At 38.2% G+C, this 27,159-nt stretch overlaps 1 protein-coding gene across 1 annotated transcript in view; it reads left to right on the top strand.

Annotated features, from left to right (window-relative positions):
• The first annotated feature begins 338 nt into the window (after positions 1–338).
• RD3 (RD3 regulator of GUCY2D) overlaps positions 339–27,159 on the top strand; it is a 54,211-nt gene continuing 27,390 nt past the window's right edge. The window contains exon 1 of the mRNA XM_074222607.1: positions 339–398. The gene's annotated coding sequence lies outside the window, so the exon portion shown is untranslated. The remainder of the gene's footprint in view (positions 399–27,159) is intronic.

The raw sequence follows: 27,159 nt of genomic DNA, 5'->3' as shown, positions 1-27,159 counted from the left end.
TTTTGGGGGGAGAGGGCAGGAATTAGGGATTGGGAAGAAATGACTACAGGGTGGAGGTAGATTCCATCATATAGACTTCTTTCCCAGTTTAAACTTTTGGTTCCACAACTGGACACTAGATGTCGCTGCTGCTCCCATTTAAAAATGGCATCTGGACCAAATCTCTGGATCCCCCTAGGACTGAGAGTAGAAATAAAAATGCTCCTTCCAGTCTCATCAGTCCTTCTTGGCCTCTGCCAACCACCCAGTTATCTTAGAGTTGGAAACAACACCAGCTTGACATCATAGACCTGTGATGTCTGACTTGGGGAGTGGGGAGTGGGGAGAAATAAATTTGGGCAGAATATTCCAGCATCTCCCAGAGCATTGGATCCCACCTAAGTTTGGAATGGGAAAAGGTGAGAAATAAACAATTGGTTCTTGGAAGTTTCTAAATACCAGTTTTCCTTTAAAATGTCTAAAAAATAACAAGTCTAGGATCTCCCTGTCATGGACAAAATGTCCAGACTTGGATTATTTGTGATTTCCTTTCTTTTTCATTCTTCTTCATTCCCTGAAAAAGATGAGTGATGCAGTCTATCCCAGAATTGTCTCTTTCCATTTTTTCAAGTTTAGAAAATAAGCATTTGTTGGGATCATCAAGATTTGGAATGAAAGATTTTTTTTTAAATGACCTTCCACTAGGATTAATGTGACAGGAAAAGTAAGGTCAACTTTTTAAACTTTCTTTGGACATGTATGCAAATATCTGCCCTTCTGTCAATATTGCTTGTGAAAAGTTTGTTATGAAATAATAATGTTATGAAATTGTTATGAAATTTTCAGATTTTATAACAATGGAAAAATGCACAAAAAGTGGAAAATGAATATTATGTAATTATAATAATTAGGCTTGGACCTAACAACATGCACAAGTGGGAAACTGTCAGGCTTAAATGAAATGCAGCTTAGTTTTGCCACGCTTCTACCCTCCCCCACACACACCTTTTTTTTTTTTTCATTCTTTGTTATAAGGAGTAAAGAAGGTAAGAAAGGATATATTCAGGCAAGTGCTGGAACCATGTTGAACCAGCCCATGAGAGCCAATTGTTAAATTTTCAGTGTTAACATTTAATCTTTGGAAATTGGTAAACACTATGCAATAGGGCTTAATTTATTTTTTCCATTGCTCTAGAATTAAAGTCTAGAATAAAGTAGTTTAAATGTAAAAGTGAACATTTTTTTCCTGAATAGCTGGTTATACATTTACCAACACCATCCTAATATATTGTGAATGAAAATGATAGAAAAACAATTATCAATAAAAATCTTTTTAAAAATTAAACATTCTTGGGGCAGCTAGGTGGCGCAGTGGATAGAGCACCAGCCCTGGAGTCAAGAGTACCTGAGTTCAAATGTGGCCTCAGACACTTAATAATTACCTAGCTGTGTGGCCTTGGGCAAGCCACTTAACCCCATTGCCTTGCAAAAACCTAAATAAATAAACAAAAAAACAAATAGATGGATAGATAAATAAATAAATAAATAAATGGATAGATAAGTAAATAAATAAATGAATAAATGAACAGACAAACAAACGAATGAATGAATCAATGACTAACTAAATAAATAAATGAAACATTCTCTAGGGCATGTTCAGGGAGGTCTAGTACCCCTATTTGAGGGCTTGCCGAGCCTTTTTCAATGCTACTCATCCATCTTTGGTGTCTTCCTTTCATTTAACTCTCACATGTGGCTCCAAGAAGTTGGAGCATGTACAGAGTTCTCACTTTGGTAAAAGCATCTCTACAAGCAGTTAAACCAAGTTGAGGGTATCTGATAGATGTCAGACCCTTCAGTGAGTTAGGGGGGTGACTATCCTAAGCATGTGAAGACTTCCCTTGATAGAATGGGCAATGGAGACCGATTTGTTCCAATGGCCCTGCAAGTAGCTGAAGCAGGTGTATAAGGGCTTAGAGCTTGGTCAGATATCGCAGAAGCCAAGGCCATCACAGTTGTCTTGACTTTGGATCTACCACTGGACTTGGATGACTCGGAAGAGAGATTGAGGCTGACAGCTTTGTGCAGCTCTGCCTCTCAAATCCATTTCATGTTCAAGTCAAGACATCACCCAAGATATTATTGGTCCTCTTGAAAAACAAAGGATGAACAACAACATGTGCTGCTACCCAGGAGACAAAGACTTGAATGGAGTATCATATTAGTTCATACTTGTTCCAACTTAATAATTTGGCATGTAATTCTTTGAATTCATTCATATTGAATAATAAATAATACAGATTGTGGCCCTTGTTGTTCCCTTGTGCACTTCAGTTAAATTAAGGAGCAATAGAAGTAAGAAAAAAAACAAGCAGATACTCAGATTATTTGGTAAATACACTATAATTTAAGAATCTAATCATATTTTGGTTTCAGAAAAGGATGAGGAGGTAGAGAGGGAAAAGAAGGAGGTTTGTTCCATCTACAAGTTAACCAGAAAATTCACAATTCTTTTCTCCCATCATCCTCTGAGTATTAGAAACAAAAGGACCAAGTGGGCCCCTAGTCCTGAAGTGACTCAGCTACAAAATCTCTATTTACTATCTCCACTTCTGCTCCCTGTTCCTTCCTCCTAATGGGGTATTAAGCCTGTTTTCTGAAACCCCAAGAGAGCTGCATTCATCCCAATGACATATGGTATCCCACAAAACAAATTTTCTTAATCCCTGATCAAGCTGAAGAGATTCTAGGAATCAGCATAATGAAAAGTTCAATGAGATTGGGGAATGCGTATGTATTTGGGATTTGGAGGGGAGAAGGAGGAATGAGGAAGATCCAGGGATAGTTGCAAGCTTATTTCAAGGTTTCAGAATCATAGAATCAGAGTACTGAAAGACTACTCATTTAGAAAATCACACATACACACAAACACACAAATTTTGGGGATTAAAAGAAACTCTATCAGCCACCTACTTCAACCACACACCCAGTGCCAGAATCCATTCTATAATATTTTCTGCTAAGCCAACACTTTCATAAATTAGGAAACTGAGACCCATGAATACAGTCTTATTAGAACTGAAAAACAATTTTATTTTTATCTAATCCAATCTCCTACTCAATCTTACTATAGATCCACTCCCTTCATTTTTTAAAAAAATAGATGATGCAACTGAATGAAGTGAGGAAATTTCAAGTCTGTTGACCCATGGTGGGGCTGTATAACCCCATCAGTATTAACCTCTATTACTCATGACAAGGGTGATAGATATCTAGGTGTGTTGCTATCCTAGATCATTGCATGACTCAAAGTGCTGTCCTTCATCATGGCTCTAATACTGTCAACATGTCAGTATGGTTTGTGACTTTAGATAGCCCTTCACTGTTTTGTATCCAAAAGCTTTGCTCACCCACAGCCTCCTGCCTACCCCACATTGTGACTCCCAAGATGGGAGTTTTTCATTGCTTGTCTATCTGCAATTTAATGATATTGTTCAACAACTCCTTAAATATATCTTTTCAGCACTTCATTTTGGGTCACTATATTTCAACTCCCCCCCCTTTGGCTCCTTCCACCTTAGTTGGTAGTGCTATGGATAGAGCAAGATTCAGGATTCAGGAAGACTTGAATTCCAAGTTGACTTCTGACCCCTTCTAGCCATGTTACCTTGTACAAATCACTTAATCTCAGTTTCCTCAACTGTTAAAAATTAATAGCTAGATGGTGCAATAGATGAAGGACTAGCTTTGGAATCAGAAAGATTCATCTTCATGATTGTGACCCTGAACAGGTCTTAACCTCAGTTTCCTCATCTGTCAAATGAGTTGGAGAAGGAAATGACAAACCTACTCCAGTATCTTTGCTAAGATCAGAAAGTCTCAAAAACTAGAACAAAAAGGTGCCAAATAAATACCTCAGAGGATTGTTGTGAGGAATACATGAGATAATATTTGTAAAAGGGGCTTAATGCCTAACTCATAGTAGAAGACATCCAAATCCTTTTTCCTTTCTTTCCAGCTCCCCTTCTATATTTGAATTCTTCAGTTCTCTATCATCTTATTCTCATCTATTTTTCATATCTGTCTCAGTAGAAACATGAGTTAAACATGTATCTTTCGAATGCTTTTTTTCCCCCGTTTGTTCAATAATATCCAATTCTTTGTGCCCTTATTTAGGGTTTTCTAGGTGAAGATAGTGAAGTGGTTTGCCATTTCCTTCTCCAACTTATTTTACAGATGAAAAGGCAAGCAAGGTTAAATGACTTAACCAGAGTCACATGGCTAATAAGTGTCTGAGGCTGGATTTGAACTCAGGAAGAGGAGTCTTCCTGACTTCAGGTCTAGCAGTTCCTCCACTGGGTCACCTAGCTGCCTGGAAGAACAGTATAGTGAAAAGACACTGAACAGATTATTTAGCTGTCTAAGCCTCAGTTTGCTCATCTATAAAATGATGCTCTCTAAGATCCCTTCCAACACCATGAAGAGTGAAATCATGTGTAAGGACCAGTTCCCAGGCACATTGTATTGTCTGGAGCAGAGCACATGGAGATAAGGGGAGGGCACTAAAGTTCTTGAAAGGATGGCAGCAATATCAGGAAAGGTCTTTTAAATTTTATTAATTATTTTAGTTAATTTTATCAAAATTTTCTTTTTGAAATTTATTTTCTTAATTTATCAGGTATTTATTTTTTCTTCTTCCTACATATCTTTAACATTCTATGCTAACCTCCCCACTGGGGGAAAAATATAATGAACAATGGAAACCATTGTAAAAATAGGCATACTTGAGAAAAACAAATTCTCACACTTGTTCAGTTGTGTCTGACTCTTCATGATCCTATGGACCATAGCTTAACAATGCTTGTCCATGGAGTTTTGTTGGCAAAGATTCTGGAGTTGCTTGGTTAACCATTTCCTTTTCCAGTAGATTAAGGTAAATAGAAGTTAAGTGACTTGCTCAGGATAACAGAGCTGGTAAGTGTATTAGGCTGGATCTGAACTCAGCTCTTCCTGACTCTGGACCCAGTGCTCTATTCAATGAACCACTTAACTGCATCTTATTCTGCATCTTGTATCCATCACTACTCTGTCTGAGTCAGATAGTATGCATCTTCCTCATGAGTCCTCTGGAATCCTGGCTGGTCACTGTATTGATCAGGGTTCTTAAATCTTCAGATTCTTACATCTTTTCTTGTCCTTTGAAGGAGGTAACACTTGAATTAATCCTTGAAAGTGAGCCAGAAATTCCAAGAGATGGTAGAGGATAAGGTCTGAGAACATTCCAGGCTGGGAAATAGCCTAGACAAAGGTATAGTAGATATTGCAAATGTTACTTTTCCCATTTTACAGATGAGGCTGCTGTTCAGAGAAGTGACTTGTTCAGGGTCATACAGCTAGTATTAGCAAAGCCAGAAATCAAATCAAGGTCTTCTGTCTCCAAGACCAAGTGCTCTTTCTACTATCTCTTGCCAAACCTATGTCCTTCATTCTCCAAGAAGGACATGATATGAAGCAAATTGGATTTAAGTGGGGTTACTTAAGTGGGGGCTGTGCAAAGAAACCAGCCTTACTTCTCAAGAGAAATTTCTCTCTCTCTCTCTCTCTCTCTCTCTCTCTCTCTCTCTCTCTCCATTTATTCTTTTTCTTTCCCCTCTTCTTCCCACCACTTAAATCCAGTTCACTTGCATGTCATGCATCATCTCCCTGATGTTACAGTCTTCTTCAAGAATGAAGAACAAGTACTAACCACAACTATTATAACAAGCCTAGGGGTGACTAGGTGGCTAGTGGATAGAGCACTGGCCCTGGATTCAGGAGGACTTGAGTTAAAATTCGACCTCAGGCATTTAATAATTACCTAGCTATGTGCCCTTGGGCAAGTCACTTAACCCCATTTGCGAAAAGCAAAAAAACAAAAACAAAAAAACAAGCCTATTCTCCCAACCTTTACCTTTCAATCCCAAAAGGTTAAATGATTTTCTGAAGCACCACTTACTCTTTCTCTGCTCACAAAATAGATGCCAACGTTCTATCCTTTCAATTATGTGTACTTTTAAAACTTGTATCAATAGATGGGTCTTTTGATGCCACCTTCTTGTGGCATCTGCTCACCCTTCTTATTTCACTTGCTTGACCCTGGTCCTGCCCTCATCCATTGCTGTTCCACATTGCCAGCAAATTGAAACAGTGAGTGAGTCTTCTTCAGGGGGTCTACATACAACCTGAACAGCTGGGAGGAGTCTGGGGGGGGTGATTCCTAGAGAGGGGAAAGAACAGGGGCAAGAGGCCTGGTGGGCATGGATGAGAGAATTCCAATTGATCAGAGGCCAGGGTACATAATATGCCCCACCATGCCAACATCAGAGGCCACCTTGAGGGTGGTACCTCAGAAAAAGGAGGTTAGGCTGATCTTACTCTTCATATCAAATGGATCTCCCTGGCTTCAGGGCTGATTTCACCATGACTTCCTCCCACCAGCTGGTGACCTGAATTCTTTTACTACTTCAGGGGTTTTAACCTCTTTGTGTGTCATGGACTCCTTTAGTAAAATGGAGAAATTTATGGATCCCTTCTCAGAATAATGTAAAATAAATATAGGACCTTGTTACTTCATGGATGGATTATCACAATAACCTCCTCATTGTCTCTAGTTTCACCTCTCCTCCAAACTATTCCACACATTGCTACTAAATTAATCTTCCTAGAACAGCTTACATTTTTGTCCTTTATTCTTCTATCTTCTGATAATGTCCCCTTTCCTAAAGAAAAATTCTATATTCTTTAGCCTGGCATCCAAAGTTCTCCATGATCTCTCCTAATTAGTTCTCAATGAAATGAGATGAGCAACTACCAATGAATGAGCAACTATCATGTACCAGACTTTGTCCCAGATCCTGAGTTTACAAGTACAAAGAATAAAGTAATACCTATTTGCAATGACTTTATATGTTAATGGAGAAGACAAGTATATTTTAAAGTATGTGCATTATAAATATAAAGTTAACAAATCCAAGTATCATAGTAATTATATTTGTTAGTTTATGTGGGAGGATATTATTAACTGGGGAAATCAGAAAAGACTGTAAGTGGAAGACAGAGTTTGAACCCAAAGAAGAGAAGATTCTATGAAGTGGAAGTTAGGAGGGTTTGCATCAAGCCAGGCAAAGTGGGATGGCCAGTGCCAAGTCGCGTAAATGGCAGATGGAGGGTTGTTAGTGAGGAACAGAGAGGATAGGTTGGCAAGACTGTCGAATTTAAGAGGAGGGATGGGATCCCATTAATCCAATTAGATGTGAAAGATAAATTGGATCCAGGTTAAGAAAGGTTTTTAAAAGTTAAATAGAGAGGGGTTATAGTGTTTATACTAGAGGCAATAGGAAACCAGTGGAGTTGAATGAGTAGGGGAGAAACATGACTGGATCTGTGTTTAAGAAAAATAGATTCGATCATGTCACACTATAACCCTCTACAAACTATCCCAACTGGTCAGATGAGTACTTGTGTACAGAACACAGCAAAATGTGTTCCTGCCTATCTTTGTCTCTATCTGGAATGTCAGGGAGGCTTCAAGAAGCATCATCATTTCTTATAATGGGAATAGAGGTTCTATGAGAAAAATTTGATGCTTACAATCCTCAAGCTTTCTTGATCTTAGGGTCTCTTTCTACTATTAAAAATTATTAGGGGGAGGCTAGGTTGTGCAGTGGATAGAGCACTGGCCCTGGAGTCAGGAGTACCTGAGTTCAAATCCGGTCTCAGACACATAATAATTACCTAGCTGTGTGACCTTGGGAAAGTCACTTAACCCCATTGCCTTGCAAAAAAAATTATTGAGGATCCCAGAGAGCTTTTGCTTATGTGGCTTTTATCTATTGATATTTATCATATTGAAATTAAAATAACAATAAGACCATTACACATCAACAAAATTTTCTTTTTAAAATTTAATTTATTTTATTCTTTATTTAAGAAATAAAATAAACATTTCATAATATAGTGGAATAGAAAAAAAAGATAATTGCTTAGGAAACTACAAATACATCATGTACAACTTGGCTTTTCCTTTTAAATATATAATAAAGTTGTCATGTAATTTTATTTTTAAATAATTTTTTTATTTTAAACTTAAATACAAAATGAAAAAAGAAAAAAAAGACAAAAGACATTGCTATGCACATTAGTACATAGCAGACCATAAGAGAGTTCAATATAATATATTCAATATAAAACAATAAATTTCCATTTCAAGAAAACCTATATAATAAGTACTATACCTACATAACATATTTTCATGAAAAAATAACTATTTTCCAAAATTAAAAAAATGGTGAGAAAATATTTTTCTTTGCCTTTATAGATCTTTTTAGTATTTGCCTTAATAGAAGTCAGCTCTAAGTTCTTATAGCTAATTTTACATTCATTATTTTGAAATGTGTTCTTTTGGTTTACATAAAAAATGACCTCACATAGGTAGTTTGGAAAAGAGAGAAGTATTATAATAAGCAAATAACGTTTTAGAATTATTATGGAAATAATTTTGAGGTTATAGACCCCCTGAATGGGACTTAGAGAGGTCTAAAGTCCATACTTGGGGAACTGCTGCTCTAAGAGGTTAAATATGATATGATATATATCAATAATGTTTATTAAAAACAGTAATTTTTAATAAATAAACTGAATTGCTCTAAGTTTATTTCTAAATTCCCCAACCTTTATTTTTTCCAAAAGTATTATTGTTGTTGCTCAGTCCATCAGCTGAGTTTGACTCTTTATGACCCCAAGGACCATGATACACCAGTACTATCCATGGGGTTTCTTGCAAAGATACTGGAGTAGTATACCATTTCCTTCTCCAGTTGATTACAGGGTTCAAGGATATTACATAGACATAAACCCTGAGTCTGGGATGATTTTAATCCCCCAAATATTCTTCTATCAAATTTCTTTGAGCAATGCTGGTCTAAGTTGTTGAAGAGTCTTGACCTCTTTCTTGCTCCCAAGATGAATCAGAAACTGTTGGAGGTCTGTTTGTAGTGGATAGAGTACTGGGTCTGGAGTTAGGAATATCCATTTCCTTAGTTCAAATTTATCCTCAGACACTTACTAGCTTGTGTGAGCCTGGGCAAGTCACTCCACTCTGTTTGCCTCACTTTCCTCATCTGTAAAAGGAGATGGAGAGGGAATTGACAAATCACTTAAGTATTTTTGCCAAGAAAACCTCAAATAGGGTTACAAAGAGTTGGACATGACTGAAAAATCACAACAACAAAAGCACTTGCTATATTTCAGATGTGCTAAGTGCTGGTGATTTAAAATGAGGCAAAGAATATTTCCTGTCTTCAAGGAGTTCACAATCTAATGGAGGAGATAAAAAATGAATAAGTACAAAGGAGCTACATATAAGATTAATAAGAAATAATAAAAGGAGGGCACGAGAGGTAAGAGGGGTTAGGAAAGGGCATTTTAGGTGAGAGATGAAGGGAGCCAGGGCAACTACAGGTAAAGATGAGGAGAGAGAATATTCCATGCATGAAGGACAGCCAGAGAAAATTCCAGAGCTGTGAGATGGAGTATCTTTTTGGTAGAATGGCAAGGAGGTCAGTTCAGTGGATTGAATAGCACATGGCTGAATTTTTTAGCTCTTTATAAACCCAGATCCCAGTACAGCGGCTTATCCATAGTAGTTCATTTCTGCTTGACTCCACTCCACCTCTCCAGGATTATCTAACACCAGTCCTTCAGAGTTTATGCTTTAGCCCCTCTAGATTACATTCTATCTCCATAGAATGATAGATCTAGAGTTAGAAGAGACCTCAGAGTCTGTTTTATCTCCCTCATTTTATAGAAAAAGAAACTGAGATCCATAGAGATTAAGTGACTTGCCCAATATCTCTTGGTAGTAAATATCTGAAAGAGAATTTGAACCCAGATCCTACAACTCCAGAGCCTTTTCCACTGTACCACAGACTCCCTACCCATCATCCTACTCTCATCAGACTTTTATTTCTACTGGTATTTGGAATAGATTCTCCCTTCTTCAAGGACCAATTGAGATACCATCACAAAGCTTTTACTAAATCCCACCTATCTAGGATTTCTCCTTCAACTTTCTCATAGCATTCTGCCCTTGTCAAAATCTACCTTATATTAATATATACTTGTGTCCATGCTGTAATCCTCTCCCACTAGACTATAAGCTCCTTGAGGGCAGCTTTGAATCTCTTTAGGGCAGGAATAGAAATTCTGGTTTTTTGTCTCTGTAACCCCATCACTTGATATAGGAACCTTGCATTTGGTAAATGTTTATGCAGAGTTTATCAAAGTTACTTGAATTGAATTGGCATAAAATTAATATGTTCTATGGTTACTACTGCTGATGACAGATGAGATGACTCAACATTCACAAAACAGCATGTTACCAAGTGCAAAAGCATTTAGGGCAAACTATGTAAATGCCGAGGAAGATATAAGCCAGGGAGCAGCCATTGTCAGAGGATATCAAATAATCCAGAAGAATCTGATGAGCTCCTACATTGTGCTAAGCTCTGAGGATACAAAGGAAGGCAAAAAAAAAAAATAGCCCCTACTCTCCTAAATTTGTACCTTCTTATTGTGCCAGTGATGCTGGTCTTCTGATTGTTTCACAAGTAAGACAATTCATCTCTTGACTTTGGATACTGCCCCTGGCTGTCCCCTATACCTGGAATGTTCTCCCTCCTCCATAGCTCTGATTATTGACCTCCCCAGCTTCCTCTTTAAATTTTTTTTTTTTTTTTGCTGGAGGCAATCAGAACTAAATGACTTAACCTGGTCACACAGGTAGTAAAAATGTCTGAGACTGGATTTGACTCCAGGGTCAGTCTTCTATCCATTGCACCACTCCCAGCTTCCTTTAAATCCCAACTGGAATCCCATATTTTACTGGAAACCTTCCCAATGCCTCAATTCTAATGCCTTTCCTCTATTAATGATTTCTTATTTATGCTGGATATATTTGTATATATTTGCTTGCAAATTACATTGTAAGCTCCTTGAGGGCAGAGGCTCTTTTGCCTCATTTTGTACCCCTAGTGACAAGCACAGTAAATGTTGGTCCTTAAAAAAATGTTTGTTTGATTGATTAATGTTTCCACTAATCCAAAATTCCATGTTTGGTTCTGGAGAGTACAGAGATTGAGAAGAAAGTGGAGAGAGATTCAGGAGAACTTCAGGGAGAAGATAATACCTGAACTGAGTCTTGAAGGAAGATGAGTTTAGGAAAAGCTAGCAATCCAATTTGCCTGAAACATTCACAAGATTAGACTGTGGTCCTTGTGGCCAGGACTGTCTGATGCCTTGTTGGGTTTCCCTAGAACTTAGCACAGTGCTTTCCATAGAGCAGCTGCTTAATTAGTGTTTATTGATTGGCTGACTGAAAGAAGGGAAGGATAGATTTATAGATCACTCAATATGACACCAAAATTAGTTCTCTAATAAAAGTAGCTCGATAATGATGAAAAACAGAAAGAATAAAAGACCCTAAGAGGTCATTCTTTGTGCAGTGGATCATACCTCACCATTTTCCCAGCCTCCTTCCTCTCTATTTTCTCCAGTTTATAATGCCTCATCTAATGACAAAACCCTTGAGATAGCAGTGGGTTGCACACTAAATTTGGAGTCAGGATTTGAATCCTAGATTTTGCCACATGCATGACCCTGGTCACATTGTTGAACTTCTCTGTGCCCCAGTCTATGCCTCAGTTTCCTTTTCTGTAAAAGGAGGAGGTGGGTGGGACTCATGGACTTCAAACTCCCTTCTAGTACACATCTTTTATGGTTGTATCAGTTAAGTTGGTGACAGAGAACTAATTCCTTGGCACACTGGAAGAGGGAATTTCTAGGAGACTACATTAGTTAATATTTTACATTCCCCCTACCTCTAGGATTCATATGATTAAGAGCCCCTATCCCAATCAATGACCAAATCCTTCTTCCATCTCTTTGAAGAAATCACCCAAAAGAGGGAGAAGGAGAAGAGGTCACTGTCAAGTTCCTTCTCTTAGCTAATGTTCCTCCCTTTCCCCCTTTTTATTGGGGTTATTAGAAAACCTTATCCTGGAGAGAAGCTGTTTGGCTAAATCCATTTGATGATTAGATGAACCTGATCAATGATGTAGAGGTCTTTAAAACTGGCAGAGGTCAGAATAACCAAAACTGCTCTATCAACAAATATTTTTGTTCTAGGGAAGGTGATCAGGTTAATAGGAATGTCAAGGACAGCCTTGAAAAAGAAAGGACAAAGAAGCTTCAGGGGAGGGTCTTGATGAGTTGCTTGGGTTAGCTGTTGTTTTTATTTAGAGTTGTGATTTTATTGGTAAGGCAACAATCAGTGAGAGAATTCCTACCAATGCAGACTTGTACATGTTCTGTGATTTATAGTCTTAGAAAACACCTAGAGGGCACTGAAAGGCTTTGACTTGTCTGGGTTCACACAGCCAATATATTTCCAATGTAGGACTTGAATTTAGGCCTTCCTGACTCCAAGATTTGTGCTCTTTTTTCAGGGTGGAAATGATAGTTCATAGAAAAATTTTTAAAGACTATGTTTTCTAAATTAATTCTTTTAATTAACAAAATTTGATTTTCTCTATCCATGGAAAATGAAAAACAAAACTCATAACAAATTATTGTTGCTGTTTAGTCATTTCAGTCATATATGACTCTTCATGATACCTTTTGGGGTTTCCTTGGCAAAGATACTGAAATGGTTTGGGCAAGTCATTGAATCCTGATTGCCTTGTATCCAGGGCCATCTCCAGTCATCCTGATCCATATATGGCCATTGGACCAGATGACTCTGGAAGAGAAAGTGAGGTTGGTGACAGCACAGTCTTTCTCACTCAAATCTAATTCATGTGCTTGTCATGGCATCAACTCCATGATGTTGTGATTTCTTTGAAGATGAAGAACAAATATTATTCATTGTAATAGATATGCATAAACAAAGTAAAATCTTGCATTAGCCATTTCCAAAAATATATCTTTCATTCTGCATCTTGAGTCCATCTCTTCTGTCAGGAAATGGATGGCATGACTTATCTAGATTTGTATTTGGTCATTGCATTGATCTGAATTCTTTGTCTTTCAGAACTATTTGACTTTATAATGTTATCTTCTAAATTATTCTCTTAGTTCTGCTCACTTCATTCTCCATTATTTTATATGACTTCCCAGGTTTCTTTGAAACCAAGCTCTTCATTACTTGTAGTGCAATAGAATCCATTACCTCCCTATGCCATAATTTGATAGGCACCTCCTTATTTTCCACTTCTTTGCCACTACCAAAAGACCAGCTCCCTCTCCACTCAATCACAACGACTCTCAAGAGGGAAGGAGGGAGGGTGGTTATTGTTACTCCCATTTTTTTTCAAGCCAGACACAAAGAGGTTAATTGACTTTCTCAAGACCACATAGCTCATAAGTAACAGGAGACAGAGATTCAACCCTAGTCTTCTGACACTGAGTCCAGTGCTTCTCCCTCCACCCAGACTATACCACATTGTTTATGGTCATGTTATAGAAACTTAATAAAAACTCACTGATTTCCCATTCTTTCTAATGGGGTACAGCCAACTCAATAGATTGGCCTAATCTGCTATCCAGGAGTTGTGGGCATGGTTGTTTAGTTGGTGACAGAGAGAGCCCTAGCAGGAAGATGATCCTAGCTAATGAGGTTGCCTGAGGGATGCCTCCTACTACCTGTTTCCCTGCTTAGACTAGAACTCAAGGGAATTGGGGAGGGCACTCAGATGCGCTTACTGAGCAATTCAAGTAGAATGACTTTTCCTTAGATTTGCCCAGAAATTGTGAATCCTGCAAAAACACTTGCTGGTTGCAGGTGTCCTGGTGATAAGAACAAGAATTAAATTAGCCTTACAGACTATTAAAGCTATCTATCTAAGGTCTCCCTTCCTTATCCCCTTGGGGAGGGAATGTGTGTGGGGGGGGGGGGAAGTGATGTGAGATCTAAGTGATGGGGTTGGCAAGGTTTGGGGCAAACTAACAAAGTTTCCTGTCATGGAATTAAATCCCAATGTGAAAAATCTTTGACTCTAGGTGATCCTTTCTGTAGCCTTCAGGATAAGGCTTCTTTTGGGCCAAGAAAGGCTATGAGTATGAGAATGAGGGGTGGAATATTTCAGGTCCCTCTATTCTCAATTTTTCCTAGGACACAGTGTCTGGATTTCTCTCCTTTCTCTATTTTATATTATACCTATTAGTGCACTTTCATGATCTCATCCCTACAGTTAATTTCTTAGCAATCCTTGTAATCTACCAGCCAAAGAAAACAGGGGAAACTAGTCAGGATAATCATGGCCTTCTCTTTTTTTTTTTTTAAGGTTTCTTGCAAGGCAAATGGGGTTAAGTGGTTTGCCCAAGGCCACGCAGCTAGGTAATTATTAAGTGTCTGAAACGGGATTTGAACCCAGGTACTCCTGACTCCAGGGCCAGTGCTTTATCCACTGCACCACCTAGCTGCCCCCAGATTCATTTTATTTTTTTTTAGATTTTTTTTCTTCTTCAAGACAATGGGGTTAAGTGGCTTGCCCAAGGCCACATGGCTAGGTAATTATTAAGTGTTTGAGGTCGGATTTGAACCCAGGTACTCCTGACTCCAAGGCCAGTGCTCTATCCACTGCGCCACCTAGCCGCCCCATGGCCTTCTCTAAAATAGAAGCAAGGCTGTGATAATAGTCAAAAGCAAAATCAGCCAGGGCATAAGTAGAATGTGATGTTCAAACCTCAAGAGTCCAGGACTTGAAGAAGAGACATAATTGAGGGCCAAACTAATATAATGGAAAGTGACGATATTTTTGACAATGTATTTGTCTGGATCTCTTATTCTTTGTAAATAAGATGGGGGAGATGAGGACTGAATGCTCATCTACTCAGTGGGGTTTTAATTGTTTAACCAAGAAGGTTAATTAATGGTTAGCGACCTAAAAAGAGACTTTTAGATTAGGCCCTGTTTCTGTTCAATAGTTTTTATGAACAACTTATTTTTTTAAAAAGAATATTTTTTAATTTCATGAAAAATAATTTTTAATATTTGTTTTAAAATTTTTGAGTTCTAAATTCTCTCTCTCCCCATTCCCTAGGAGAGCAAGCAATTTGATATAAAGTATAATGTGTACTCTTGAAAAGTACATTTCTATATTAGTCATGTTGTGAAAGAAAACAAAACAACACAAAAAAAGTAAAAAGTAGTATACTTCAATTTGTTTTCAGACTCCATTAATTCATTCTAGGAAGTTGGATAACATTTTTCATCACATTGTTGTTGTTCAGTCATTTTCAGTTATGTCCAACTCTTTGAGATTCCTTTTGGAGTTTTCTTGATGAAGACACTGGAGTGGTTTGCCATTTCCTTCTCCAGTTCATTTTGAGGCGAAAAAGGGTTAAATGAATTGTTTACTAGCTCACCATAGTTAGTAAGTGTCAATTTAAACTCATGAAGATAAGTCTTCCTGATTTCAGTCCCAGCAGTGTCTCCACTACACCTCCTGGATACCTATTTTTTATCATAAATTCTTTGGATCATTGTATTGCTGAGAATAGCTAAGTCATTCACAATCCATCCTTATGCAATGTTGCTATTACTGTGTTCAATGTTCTCCTGGTTCTGCTCACTTCATTTTGTATCAATTCATATAAAACTTCCCAAGTTTTTATGAAAATATCCTGAGCAATTTATTCTTAAGGCCATAAGATTGTAGAGTTAGAGCTAGAAGGGACCTCAGAAGCCTTAAAGTTCAACTGGTTCATTTTATAGATGAAGAAACTAAAATTGAGAAAGGTTAAATGACTTGTCCATGATCAAATAGCTAGTATGAGGCAAAATTTAACCTCAATTCTTCTTTTTCCAAAACCAGGACTCGATCACTGTATTATCCAATTACCTCTAAAACTTATTCATATACATGGCATGTCATTTATTATCCAGGGGATACAGTGCTGGGAGGGATCATTAATATGTTAAATGATATCAGGATCAAAAATGATTTCCACAAGTTGTGATGGTGGACTGAATGTAATCATGGAAAAATTAAAAGTGATAAACACTAAGCCAAGTACTTAAGCTCAAAATACCAAATCCACCAGTACAGGATGGAGGAAAATATGACTTGCTAACCACTGATGTAAATGAAGACCTTGTGAGTCTAGTTGGCTACAGGCTTGCTATGAGTCAAATATGTTTCCAGTGTTATGTGGCAATGAGAGAGAGAGACAGAGAGACAGAGAGACAGTAAGAGACAGAGACAGAGAGGGAATGAGGGACAGAAAAGAGGGGGGAAAGAGGGAAGAGATCATCTCAGATTCCTGGCAATTTCCCTTCTTCTTCCTCCATATCTAGATTGGGAGAACAACAGCAGTGTAAAACCACAAACCCCTTAGGGATTATAAAAGATGTAGACCCAACTTGAGGTGAGGCTGGTAACTAATGGAACTTATAATCTTGGATGACTTGAATAGTCCCACTTAACTTAAAGGGCACAAAATGGGGGAACATCAGTCACTAGCTGATATGGGAAATATTTCTCTGATTGGGAAATAGATCCCCTAACCACATTTGAATTTTTGTTGTTTTTGTCATGAATCATGTTTAGATGTGGAAAGGACTTCAGATGTCATCTCTTCCAACCCCCTCATTTTACAACTAAGGAAACCCTGCCCTAAAGCAACCAAGTCCTCCCTTTATCATGGAGTCTTTGATGAGTACTTTCTTTCATGTGGCTGGATGGGGTCAGAAAAAAGGTTCAAGGGAAGAACTAATACTCCTCAGAGGTAGCACCATGACCTTCCTACAGGTTAGGAATGATCTTAAGTTCTGTTGTTAGGATTGTTAACTCTGCTGGGAAGAGTTTAATTCAATTTAATTCAAATTAAAAAGGAATTTCTTGGACTTCTTCTTGGGCAAAAACAGTGATGAGCTTCCCTAGCGATCTCCAGAGGACATCTTCAAGTTGAGACTAGTGAATGTCTCATAGAAGAATTCTGTAAAACACTACAAGAGGGTATTGGAGGAGAGTGCCATTTAAATTGGACTGTGGCTGTAGTCATCAAGGACATGAGAGTGGCAATGCAAGGACAGGCAGTGAGGAGGTGGCACTAAGCAAGCCTTAGTGCTTAACCCTTCATGATCAGAGATGAGGTTCATCTCTGCCTCACCTGCTACCTCCCATTCCACATCCCTGCTTGCCGAGATCCAAGTATAAAGAGAAATCTTCCTGCTGGTCAGGGACTCAAGAGTATAAGACTAAATATGGGAATTTGTAGGACTTGGGGGTACTTGGAAATTGCTTTCATGTTCTTTAAATGTTTCTTTCCCACAAATAAATCTTCACTTTTATTTATTGTTGGGAACCATTGTAAATTATTATTATTATTATCATTGCCTGGTGCCTTTGAGCATCAGAAGGTTGTTTGGCTAAGTACCATTGGAGTGGGAGTGGGTTAGAGATTGGAAAGGCACTGTTGCTTTGGTGAATAAATGGAGCACTTGGAGATCTTGATGGAGTACTTGTCTCCTGCCCCTCCAAGGCTCACCTGGGAAAGACTGAGAGAGTACAGAAGTGGGACTCTACATATTGGTGCCCAAATAGGGACTAAACATATGCCTGTTATCTGAGTAAAGTCCGGAAGAAGGACAGCAGATACAACAAAAGAACCAGGGCAACATCCCAGAGCGGAGGACTCTGGAGAAAGTAATAAGTTGATTTGTTACTTAGGGGGCTGATTTTAAACAAAGAGGAACCAGAGAAAGTGAGAAAACAATTAAAGTATTTAACATCAAGGAGTCAGCAGAAAGTAGAGTCTCCAAGGCAGTGCCCCAAGGGATGAAGCTTCTTGCTCAGCAGGAGTCAGCACCAGAGCCGTGAACAGGTTGCAGAGGGCCTGCTCGCTGTTCGTTTTGGCCCTGGCTGCCTGCCTGATCATGCTGCGTGCTCTGGGTGTGACCTGGGCCCCTGGACCTGCCACCGGCTGCAGAAACCTCTCTTCGCTGATGCCTAGGACAAATACAATGAGTTTCATTTGCCAGCCTGCAGCGGGCTGCGACTCAACCCTTGCTCAGGCAGCAGAGGCCTGTGAATGGAACACTAGTTGTGCTTCCTGTGTTGAGAGCAAAAGTGTCACCTGCTGTTGGACAGTTTGTTATGGTGATGGCCACTGTTCACAAGGGCAGCGACTCCAGGGTGTACAGGTGTTAACCTTAGGTGATCTCAAATGCTCTCTCTCATTCTCTGCCTTCCCACCCTCTGCAGAGGGAGGGGGGAGGGAGAAGGGAAATCCTCCTTTTTGGAACTTCAAAACTCAAGCTTATGTCTCAAATGGAATGCAAGCTTCACTACAAGGACAAGACCCCTCCAAAAAACTTATTTTATTATTTTTTTTGCAAGGCAAATGGGGTTAAGTGGCTTGCCCAAGGCCACACAGCTAGGTAATTATTAAGTGTCTGAGACCGGATTTGAACCCAGGTACTCCTGACTCCAGGGCCGGTACTTTATCCACTGTGCCACCTAGCCGCCCCACTAAAAAACTTATTTTAGAAATCAAGGGACCCCCATGACTTTTTCCTGGTTCGGGGGTGGGTGGGCAAGGACTATGTTTTTCTTAGGCTATTGATTGGAAAGCTTTGTGGTTCAATTAGTTAAGAGAAAAGGGGAAGAAAATTTTTTTTTTCTAGGATTGGGAAATTCGGATTTTGTCTTTCAAATGAAGTCTGTGCCTATGGTTTATATTTCTGTTAGCCAGTCTTGATTGGTTATGTGTGTATGTGTGTATTTGAACATCTATAGGGCATTTTACATATCTCCACTGTCTTGGAGAGGTGGGAGAATGTTTCTGTATTCTGAGATCTGGTACCAGCCAAGGGTATCAACCTCAACTTGGTAAATATGATACAAGAGAATTGTTTTCTGTGTTTGTGTTAGTGTCTAAACTCCTGTGTGTGTGTATGTGTAATTCAGATCTGGAATAGTTAAATGTTGCCTGAGTTAAAAGTTACTCCTTTTAGTTTGAATTTTGAATTTGATTGCTTTGAAAGATTTTTTTGTTGGCAAAAGAAAAACTTTGTAATTTTGTCTGTTTTTAAGTTGGGGATAAAATGTATTTCAAGGAATTATGGGAATATTGGTTTTACTATTGTTTAATTGACATTTGTTTGTACTATTTTTGAACTTTTGTTTACAGTATATGTGGCATTCATTATGTAATAATTTTAATTTAATATTTATTCTCATTTTGTACAAATAATGTTTTTTTACATTAATAAAATATTCTTGTTTAAGAGTAAACAAAATACCCCTCCCCCCATAAATATGGACTTGCTTGAGCAATAAAGTAAAGGGGAGAGGGAAAAAATTAAAATTAAAAAAATAATAGTAATAATTGTAGGTATGGTCAGGTGGCACAATGGACGGAGCACCAGCCCTGGAGCCACGAGCACCTGAGCCCACATCTGGCCCCGTACACCCAACAATCACCCAGCCATGTGACATGCAAACCACCCAAACCCCACTGCCCTGCAAAAACCAAAAAAAAAAAAAAAAGGAAAAAAAAGACCCAAAATAAAATAAAATAGTAATAATAGTAGGGGTGGCTGGGTGGCAGACAGAGCATTGGCCCTTGAGCCAGGAGCACCCGGGTCCAAATCCAGCCTCAGACACCCAACAATCACCCTGCTATGTGGCCCCAGGCAGGCCACCCAGCCCCATTTGCCCTGCACCCCCACCAAATAATAATAAAAAATGTGCTTGAGTCTTTGTTCCAACACCAACAACTCTGTCGCGGGTGGATCACATTCTTTATGATAAGCCCATGGCAAAAGTTAGTTCCATATTTTTCCACCATTGCCATTGCTGATCACAACTCCCTCCTTTCTTATTTCTCCACTACCATGTACTATATTTTCTCTCTCCTTTCACTCTGACTCTGCTGTACGGTAGCTGAGTGGTGCAGCAGACAGATCCCTGGTTCTACCCCCATACCACCCCTTAGGCCCAGCATCCACCTGGCCCTATGGTCTCGGAGAGGCTTTCCAGTCTCAGTCCCTTGCAAAAAGTAAAAAAGAAAATGTGTTATATCTGACCACTCCCCCCATCCTCTCCTCCATCGCTCACATCCCCCCTTCCCCCTGGTCCCCTCCTTCTTCTTACTCCAGATGTCTATACCCCATTGAGTATATATGCTGTTTCCTCTCCTAACTGCCTCTGATGAAAGCAAAGATTCCCTCATTCCTCCTTCCCTTCCCCCTTCCATATCATTGCAATAGATCACTGTAATAAAGAAAAATCTTATTATATGAAATATCTTGGCCTATTCCCCCCTCTCCTTTTTCTTTCTCCCATTACATTTCCCTTTTTTCTATTGACTTCATTTTTACACCATATTTCATTTTCAAATTCAGCTTTCTCCTGTGCTTCAACTATAAAAGCTCCTTCTACCTGCTCTATTGACTGAGAAGGTTCATATGAGTATTATCAGTGTCATTTTTCTATGCAGGAATACATGCAGTTCATCATCATTAAGTCCCTCATATTATCCTCTTCCAATCCCTATGCTTCACTCGAGTCCTGTATCTGAAGATCAAACCTTCTGTTCAACTCTGGGCATTCCAACAGGAACATTTGAAATTCCCCTGGTTCATTGAAAGTCCATCTTTTTATGTAATAATTTTATTTCAAAAACAAGAAGGGGGATATGTTGGGAACCATTGTAAATTATTATTATTATCATCACCTGGTGCCTTTGAGCATCAGAAGGTTGTTTGGATAAGTACCACCGGAGTGGAAGTGGATTAGAGACTGGAAAGGTATTTAGGCATTGTTGCTTTGGTGAATAAATGGAGACCTTGGAGATCTTGATGGAGTACTTGTCTCCTCTATAATCCTTGTGTTCTGCCCCTCTAAGGCTCACCTGGGGAAGATAGAGAGAGTCCAGGACTCAACAATATATGATGGACTTAGTTCTTCCAAATCGAAAGCCTTGCTACACACACACACACACACACACACACACACTCTCTTAACATTTTTGCCAATGACTTTGTATAAACTCTTATCATTCAATGAACATCTAGTAAGCATCTGTTCTATACAGAGTACTGTGCTGGGTTAATGATGGTAACAAAATTTAGATTAAAATTGACTCCTTTCATGGAATCTGCAGTTTGGAAAGGCTGTAAGATTAAATATACAACTATAATACACAAAGACTACAGCAAATAGGTAGTGTGGAGGAGTGGTTAGGAAGCCGACCTTGAAACCTAGAAAATCTCATTTCAAGTGTCTCTTCTAAAACATATTGGCTATGCAATCTTGAACAAGTAACTCCCCCTCCTGGTGCTCTAGGCAAGTCTTTAAAATTATAAATTGCAGAGAAAGTACTTTTCTTCATTGGTAGAGAACATTTCATCAACTGGGTATTCCTTATAACAATCAAATCATAAGCTCAGTCCCTATTCTCATGAGTGTTACTTATGTTGATATTTCCATTGCTCTATGATTCCACTGATTTGAAGTATTTTTTAATAATGGAGATGGAAACCCATCTGTGCCTATTTACCCTCTCTGACTTCCATTCATTTCTCCCACAAATCCATAAAAATAGAGAGTGGTCCATAAAATACCCTGTGGGCCTTCATCTTATTATCCTGACATTGTATAGATGCCAGTCAAAGATACAGGCTGTCTATTGGTTTTTCGGCTCCTGCTACTTTACTAACCCATCATTTTTAGCAGAACTATACTTCTTTAGTGGCATCCTTTACCCATATATTCTGTATACAGCGTAGTCTGCATGATAGGCAGTTTTCAGTTATTTTTTACTTCCTTTGTTATGGGTAGAACAAACTCTTTTGAGCAATTATCTTTCTCATTTAGAAAAATGACATTCTAGGGCTTGATGCAATTAGCACAATGTCATCTGAAAACAGAAACATCTGGAGTTTAAGAGCATTAGTGAGTTGCAAAATTATGTACTTGCAGAAGAAAGTCAGAAATAATTCCTTTAAAATATTGTACTGATGAGAGGGAGGAGTGGTTTGTAGGGTTTATGGAGTGTTCTATTTAGATAGCATATTTTAAATGACTTACATTCATTAAAATGAAAGATGAACATAAGATATTATGATTTTATTCCAAGTAAGATAAAAGATAGTCTTCAAGAAGGTTCCACAAGAAAATGGGGATGGGAGAGAATGTTCATTTGAAAAAAAATTGGGAGAGAGTGATTGAGGTCCAGGAATTTTCCATTAGGCTGTAAGTATGAAAAGCATGGGTGGTTTTGCCATACAGTACAAATAGATAATAGTATACTTATAAAATTTACAGATGACAGGAAACTGTCATATGGTCCTGCTCCTCAGTGGAATTGTATCAAGAGCAGAAGGACAAGAACTATGATTCTGCTTCACTCCCTCGTATCCTAGAACAGGCAGGAAGAGATAATGGTAAAATTTTGGAAAAATGTAGTTCAATATCTGGAGCTAAGCAAACCATATTATTGGCTTATAACACTGGTATCCTAAAAACACTGAGCATTTTGACTTTAAAGGACCTTATAACTACAAATCACCCTACCTTGCTGATTAGACATATTTCTAAATGGAAGTGGGGAGGTGGTGCCATGAATCAAACTGAGTTAAATGTTGTACCTTGGTTGTGTTTCCTTCCTATGCCATGGCTAAGTAAACCTCCTTTTGTCAATGGTTAGATGACCTATAGATATCTTATTTTGTTCCAATTCTGAATCTGCAGCCTATTAAATTTGGCATGAATCCTTGTGGCAAGGGTCTTTCTGGTGGTATTTGGAGAGCCCTTTCAATAAAAAGTGAAAGGAGGGCGGCTAGGTGGCGCAGTGGACAAAGCACCGGCCCTGGAGTCAGGAGTACCTGGGTTCAAATTTGGTCTCAAACACTTAATAATGACCTAGCTGTGTGCCCTTGGACAAGCCACTTAACCCCAATGCCTTGCAAAAACTAAAAAAAAAAAAGGTGAAAGGAGAGGGAGGTGAATCACGATGTTGAGTGAGAGGAAGCAACTGAATCTAATTTTCCACTGTCCTTTTTCTGAATGAACTATAAAGGTGGGGTCAAACTCAACTAAAAATAGATTCCTGAAGGCTATATATTGACTTAGAAAACCACAAATTAACATTATCTGTGCTGTATACATTTTTTAAATTTTGTTAAGTTTCCCCATTACATTTTAATCTGTCTCAATTGTACTCAGAAGTTTAGTAGAAGATCTTGAAGCCCTCAAGTCACAAGGTGGACACCTCCGAGTTAGAAAATGCATAGGACTGGATTCTAATTGGGAAACTCAAGAACAAATTATGTTGTTTGGTCATTTCAGTCATGCCTGACTCTTCACAACCCCATTTAGGATTTTCTTGGTAAAGCTTGGAAAAAAGCAGCATAAAACCTTACTAAGAAAATAACTTTTTGAAAATTAATATTAGTTAAATGGAAGCTAATGACTCCATGAAACACCAAGAGATAATAAAACAAAGTTAAAAGTCTGAAAAATGGAAAAATGTGAAATATCTCACAGAAAAACAACTGACTTGGAAAACAGATCAAGGAGAAATAATTTAAGAATCATTGGACTATCTGAAAGTTATGGACAAAAAAAGAATATATGCACTATATTTCAAGAAATTCCAAAAGAAAACTGCCTAGGTATAGATGTAGGAAGATAGCTATAAATACAAGCAATATATAGGTGTGTGTGTATATATATATATATATATATATATATATATATATATATATATATATATACACACACACACACACCTGTACATATCTGTATTTTGATGTGTGTGCTTATACACACCCTAGTCAATTTCCTTGTGGGGGTTATTTTCTCCTTTGGTCTCTATGATTTCATTCTTTGTCAAATATATAATTAGATAATCATAGATATAATAAAATATTATAGATCTAAACAGATAAATATCTACAAATAAATATCTGAAAAATAACTATATATCTGCTATATATCTATGAACATCTTGTTCATGCATATTATTAATATACATCACTCAATGGACCTCATAGAATTAATTACCTGTGTCACATTGGTCAAGTTATTTAACTTCCCTGAGCCTCAATATCCTCATCTAGCAAATAAAGGGTTTCTGTGACCCCTTCCAGCTCAAAATCTTCAAGCCTATGAGCCCAAAATCTTTCCTTTCTTAGTTCTCTTTTTGTTTGATGATTAGTGTACTCTGTTTAGGTGTGGTTAACTAGAAAGAAGACCTTTTGCTTTTTCTTCTCTTCACCTAAAAACCGCAGGTGATCTTAGGTTGCACCAGGAGAAGCATCATATCTAGAACAAGGTGATGATGATGCCACTTGACTCAAAGGGTCATAGAACTAGAACTGGAAAGGTCCTTTTGTCAAAAGGATTCTAGTTCAACACCCTCATTTTATAGATGAGGAAATTGCTCTGCTCTGGTCAGACCAGATTTGGAGTATCGTATTCAGCTTTGCTCAAACCATTTTACGAAAAGCATAGAGAAGTAGGAGATTAACGAAGAAGGTGAAGGGACTCAAATTCATGCACTAGGAGAATAGTCTGAAGGAATTGGAGATATTTATCTTGGAAAAACAAGACTTAGGAGGAATATGAAAGTTATCTTTAAGTATATAAAAAGTTATCAGGTGGAAAAGAGACCAAGTTTGTCCTGCTTGGTCCCAGAAAGTCAGATAGTGAACAATGGCTAGAAGGTGAAAAGAGGCAGATTTATTTAATTCTGAGGCAAAGAAAAACTTCCCAACAATTAGATGTCACCCACATAATTCTGGGGACTTTGTCATAACTCTCACTTATATGAATCAGTCAGATCCTCCAGAGTAAAGTTCCATTTTCCTTTAAGGGTCTAGAGATACATTTGGAAATATGAGATTCTCTCATGCTTTCAACTCAAGCCTCTATTCCAGTGCATTCTTCCTAATATATGCTAATTATCTCTTCATTATAATCTAACTAGTTCCATTTAATATCTCCTCTATCTATTGATATAATTGATTAGCATTACAGCATCATTTAACCAATTTAAGTCAATTAGTTCTTCTAGAGGGATATAACATATATACAGAGAGAGAGAGAGAGAAGATACTGAAAGTAGAACAAAATATCTCTTCTCTCCACACTCAACACTCTGATGCATACTTTTCCCTACACTACCTCTATCTTTGAGGAGAGCAGACTCAAATTTAAAATAGTTGCTATAAGCATACACCCCTACCAAAGCCACTTCTGAATGCAGTACAGCCAAATAACCAGTTGCTCCATTTTAGCTGCCTTTGTTGCACTGCTATCAATCACTCAATAAAACATGTACTACGTTCCAAACATGGGGAGGGAATGCATTCCATCCATGGAAGAGAGCCAATACAAAAACACAGGAGAGGGAAATAGAATGTCATATATAAAGAACAGGAAGAAGGTCAGGATGGGTGGGCAACAAGGGTGTCTGGAAGGAAGTAATCTAAAATAAAACTGGAAAAGTAACTTGGATCCAGGTGGTGAAAAGCTTTAACTTCTACGACACAGAGCAGTTATAGTCGATTTTGAATAAAGAGGGAGGCAACCACTGGAGTGCTAGGGATATAAAAAGAAGTAAAAGACAGTTCCTGCCCTCATAGAGCTTACAATTTAATCATAAAAATATCTAAATCTAATTGACCCATGCTATTTGGGTCAAGCAGGTGACTCAAGGTTTTACATCTCACTGAGTTTGGCTTCTTGAAACTCTAGTGTGGGTCCTCAGGCAACTCAATCTCAACATTCAAACTCATTAGATTAAAGCCTAATCCTTTCCATCTCTAATATTTCTTTACTTAAGGGAGGAACAAAAAGGCACAATAGGATAGAAGCAGAAATATGCTAATAAATGATAACAACTGATTCTCTGTAAAAATATATACATAGTTTACTTTTCGGTTTAATCTGCATTAGTAACATCTTCATCATTTCTTAACTCTAAACAATCAACAAAAAATAGATTAAGCTTTGATTTATAGTGTTTGCCAATTTTTGAGATGTAGATATCCCCTGGAATGGCTATTTCAGCAGTACAGGCTGCCACCTCACTGGAGATCTCCAAGTAGAAACTGGATGACCATTTGTCAAGGATATTTTAGGGAATATTTTTGTTGAGGTGAGGATTAGAATAGATGGCTTTTAGTTCTGAGATTCTGTGACTACTGACAATGAATAGTTCATTTTTTACTGAGGAAAGGAAATATTAGAATTCTGAGGAAGAAATCTGAGGGCTGGGTGCATGTGAATAAGATCTTTTCAAATATGGACATCCAGGTGGGGTCAAAGATTATAAATTCAGAACTGGAATGGAGCTTGGAAGTTTCATTTTATAGATTCAAATAAACAAAAAACCCAAGACCTAGAGAGATTCAGTGATTTGCCTAAATTCATGCAAGAAGTGAATCCTGGTCTTTTGTCTCCAAATCGTATGGTTTAGTAACTTCATAACAAATGGATAATGTTTTGTATCAAAATCCATTTTTCTTAAAATCTTCTCTTCCTCCCAAATGATTTGGGAAAAGCCAGCCCATAAAGATGTTTCTGTGGTGACATCTGGCTAGAGGCTATTCTCTCCCTTTATCTCCCTCCCTCTGCTGCCTCTCCCTCTCTATCATAGTGTTTTAAATCTTGCCACCCTCCCCTTTCTCCATCTCTCCCTTCTTCTCACTCTCTAACTTCACATCACCAATTTATTCATCAAACACCATCTGTGCAGTAGTGTTTGGGCCTCATTTGTGTCTCTGCAATGGATGCATTGTAGAATATTTAACCACAGATCAACGATTTTCATTGATGCCTACTGGGGAGTGAAAAACCCAACTTCCTCTCCTGGTGCAAATTCTCACTCAGTTAGGGTAATCACAAAGCCCCCTGCAGGCAAATGAATCAAAAATAAATTTGCCATCAATGCAGACATTAAACCCTCCCTGAACAACTGTTCAGAGAAGGCCAGATAAAAAAGCAGGGAGGATCTAAGACTCCTTTCCCTCTCTCCTGAAGAGTTCATAGAAAAACTGGGGACTGGGAAAGATGAGAGCATTGACATTAGTGTTGTTCTCTGAACCCTTGCCCTTAGTCTCCTGACACC

Source organism: Macrotis lagotis, chromosome 2 (genome assembly GCF_037893015.1).
Source record: "Macrotis lagotis isolate mMagLag1 chromosome 2, bilby.v1.9.chrom.fasta, whole genome shotgun sequence".
In the NCBI taxonomy this organism is placed as follows: domain Eukaryota; kingdom Metazoa; phylum Chordata; class Mammalia; order Peramelemorphia; family Peramelidae; genus Macrotis; species Macrotis lagotis.
The sequence above is the reverse complement of the archived record's forward strand: the minus strand, read 5'-3'. Positions and strand labels throughout refer to the sequence as shown.